Source organism: Artibeus jamaicensis, unplaced genomic scaffold, assembly GCF_021234435.1.
Source record: "Artibeus jamaicensis isolate MK-2021 breed Jamaican fruit bat unplaced genomic scaffold, CSHL_Jam_final contig_233, whole genome shotgun sequence".
NCBI classification, from domain to species: Eukaryota; Metazoa; Chordata; class Mammalia; order Chiroptera; family Phyllostomidae; genus Artibeus; species Artibeus jamaicensis.
The window spans coordinates 30,195,701-30,199,577 of NW_026521486.1; the positions used below are offsets into that span (position 1 = coordinate 30,195,701).

Sequence of the window (3,877 nt, forward strand, 5' to 3'; positions counted from 1 at the left end):
ACCACAGGTGGCATAGATTCAAATATCTGAGACAGAGCCTGAGTGTGCCTGGTCCTTCAAAGGCGGTTTCTCTAGCTGAGAGAGCCAACGAGAACTCCCCCACTCTCCACAACCCCCTTGTACTTCTAGGAATTTCTTCTCTCCTGTTTCCAAGCTTTGTCCATCCCTTTCTGCTACCAGAAAGAATGTCTGAATTCTTCAATATTTTTTTTGCCAGCAATCCTACAAATCCCAGCATATGGTCCTGAAAATATTTGTGGAATAAATACAAATACCAAATTATGGCCACGTGTGACCGGTTTGCCAGATTGCTGAAGATTATCTGACCTGTTTCTGCCCACGTGGCTCTTCAGAGCTGTGCATTCTGGGGCGGGAAGTGTTTTGAAGACCTGTCATTGCGATGAGCTTTACGACATCTGTCATGGACATGCCAGTACATGTAGACAGATGCATTTGAGGCAGAGGAGGGAAAGGTTAACATGCCTTACAAATGCTAAAATGCACTAATTTGTTATGGGCAAACTAACTTTTGTTTCTGTAAAGTTCACTGCCATATCGGTGGCAGAGAAGTTGATGATGACAACAAAGATTAGGTTCACTGAAAGCTCTCAGGAATGCTAACCGATGTGAAATGCACACCAGTGTACTGACAGATAAAGCACTGGCAAGGCTATTAGACAGTGATCAGAAGTCAGTGTGTGGGAGCTTGGACTATAATTTGGGAGTGGATCTTCGGAAACTAATTTTCTGAACAAACCAACCAACCAACCTACTCTCCTATTTTATAAAACAAAAGGGAGATTATCTTAGGATCTCGTGTTCATTATTGTTACCTCAAGTGTTAAAATACCACTACAGCTTATTTGAGAAATCACAATATTAAGACCGGCCAAGGGAGAGGCTGTGGCTCACCACCAGCATGGAACCCCCTGGTCATGCAGTGTGGGTGCCCTGGCTGATGGACCCCATCTCAGGGAGCCTCAGGCTGCCCAGATGGCCACATGGACTAGAGATGGACTAGACAATGAAGAAAATGCAAAGAAGGAATTTCTTCTTTTGCCTTAAGTTCCTACCTCTTACAGAGCCAGAGGAGCCCATAGACAAAAAGGGGGTGCTGCCATAAATCATATATTCCTAACTGGGCAGGTCACAGTGGGAGGTCACGCCCCAAGCATGTGACTTTTTAGTAAAAGGTTTATCTTTGCCTTCAGCAAGCCCTGTTCATTGTTTCTGTGCATCCAGGTTAACATACACTTTTTTTTTAAATCAATATCACAGCATTACTTTATTTTTCAATTACAGTTGATATTCAGTATTATTTTATATTAGTTTCAGGCATACAACATAGTGGTCAGACAATAGTATAATTTACGAAGTGATCTCCTTCCCCACTAATTCTAGTACCCACCTGGCACCATCCACCATTATTACAGTATTATTGACTATACTTCTTATGCGGTACTTTCCATCCCTGGGGAAAGTTAACACACTTTGCCTTCCCCCATTTATTCTTTTAAAAAAATTACCTTGTTACTTTAACATTTTTAATTTAATTACTACTTTTTAAACACACCTTTAAAATGCCTTCTTTCGGACTCCTCCTTCTAAGAGGTGACCACTCTTAAGGGAGCACATCATCTTGTTAACCACCCTTAATGCGATTCTTGCCTTGCTTTCTCCCACCTGCACAATATCTTCTTTCCCTCCATTATTTTCAAAAGCATAAAAGAAGCTGCAGAGCGTGGTAATGGATCAGTGGTGGGCTCTTCCCTGTGGCTTCTTGTTAGTGCGCCCTCCCAATACTGAATTGCAGCCTGGAACCATTGCCCAGCCTGCTTACCTGTGGGCTGTAAGCACTGAAGCGGGTTGTATGTGCAGGAAAAACAAAACAAACAGAAACCAAAGAAACCACAAAACTCAAATCCTGTAAAGCGTTTGAGATCTTGCTTTTTGGCACATGGCGTCATTTGGGCTCAAATGGACTTTTGTAAAAATTCTCTACAGGTTTGTACATTTCTTACCTTGACAAGCCCTGGGACTGTGGGTGGGGCCTTTTTGCATCTCTAAGTGGGGATTTTACAAATTTCAATCTCGTAGAGTCAGAAAGATTAAATGAATTAATTCATATAAAGTTTTTAGAACAATATCTGGCAGAAGTAAAAACTGAGTACTTCTTATTACTCATCATCATCTCAGGTCCTGGCAGATCTGTGATCTCCAGCACTGCTGGACTATCTCCTGAAGAAAACATTTATTAAACTTCTATTAGTTTATTTTAGGGAAACTAGCATTTAACAAGCACCCACTATACCACAGGCAGAAGGCACTTTTATATATACCTACTCTCTTAATCCTCACAATAACTCTAAAAAGGTCTTCCTTATCACACACAATTTTTTTAACCCTCGCCCGAGGATATGTTTATTGATTTTTAGAGAGAGAAAAAGAGAAACAAACATCAATGTGAGAGAGAAACACTGATTGGTTGCCTCCTGTACCTGCCCTGAAAAGGGTTTGAACCCATAACTTTTTGGTGCATGGACCATGCTCCAACCAACCGAGCCACCCAGCCAGGGCTGATTTCCAAAGTTTTTGTGTGAGGGAATCTCACACCGAGTGGGTTTTCAGGATGTGCTGAAATCATACGTATGAAGTGCCTGAGATTTTCAGGGAACAGGGTGGATAGTAGAGGCAGGCGAGAGAGGTGCCTAGGACACGGTATTTAAGGAGACGTCGCTCTCAGGTGTGTGCAAGTTCAGGCGTGGCACTGAGAGGGCTGCCTCCTTCCCTTTTCTGTCCCAGGCTTCTCATCTCACCCTGCTCCCGGCCTCGTCAGTAAACAGCGAATAGCTCAGGATCTGTGTGTGGGTACAAAAGACAGTAGAAAAGTGGTCTGAGGCCAAGTCATAAAGAATCTTCGGAGTCATACCTGAGAGTTTGCATGTGATATCCTGGGGAAGTATTTCTTGAATTGTGGTGTTGGAGTCTGGTTTTTTTTTTTTTTTTTCTTTTTAACTTCAGAATTCCCAAATTGATTAGAAAGGTCAGAGAATACATGTTTGCCTGAGACCTTTGGAAAATGTCTTCCTCTTCATGAATGAAATAATGGTGAAAATATCTAGTGAAGTTATTGTGAGATGTGTAATTTTTTTTAGTTGTTTTATATTTCTAGAGAGAGGAGGAGGAAGGGAGACAGAGAGGGAAAGAAACAGTGTGTGAGAGAGACATTGATTGGTTGCGTCTTACACACAACCCAGGCATGTGCCCTGACCGGGAATCAAACCAGCGACCTGTTGTTTTGCAGGCTGGCACTCAATCCACTGAAGCCACACTGGCCAGGATGGTCTATACTTTTCTTTAATATATATTAGCAGAATGTTATGATGTTGTGTATGTATCATTTGTAATAATCTATCACCCGATGCTACAGGGTTCTAATCCAGAAGGTACAAGCCAGTAACAACAAAATGTAAGGCAAAATTCTCTCTGGGTCTGGCTTTTAAAAATTCACTGTAAACACACTTTGGGGACAAATGCAGAAATTTGAGTGCAGATTGAGCATTAGAGGATATTTGAGGATTACTGTTCATTTTATTAAGTGTGTAAAGGTATTGATCATGGAGAAATGTATTTAGGTTGTAAGAAGTGCATACTCAAGTATTTAAGAGTAAAATGCCATAATGTCTATAACTGTATAATACATGAGCAAATATGATAAAATGGTAAGAACTTATTAAGGCTCAGTGATGAGTACGTGGGTGTTCATTATACTATTGTCTCTTCCTTCTATACGTATATGGAATGTGCATAATGAAAAGCTAAAGAAAAAAAAGAATGCACAGTGCAGCGGGGATGGTGTTGACACTCAGAGACAGCT

The 3,877-nt window shown here is 41.3% G+C and overlaps 1 non-coding gene across 1 annotated transcript; it reads left to right on the forward strand.

Annotated features, from left to right (window-relative positions):
• The first annotated feature begins 1,739 nt into the window (after positions 1-1,739).
• LOC119042864 (small nucleolar RNA SNORA42/SNORA80 family) lies at positions 1,740-1,875 on the forward strand. The gene has a single exon (XR_005081307.2). It is a non-coding gene; the product is annotated as a small nucleolar RNA SNORA42/SNORA80 family (small nucleolar RNA).
• The last annotated feature ends 2,002 nt before the right edge of the window (positions 1,876-3,877 follow it).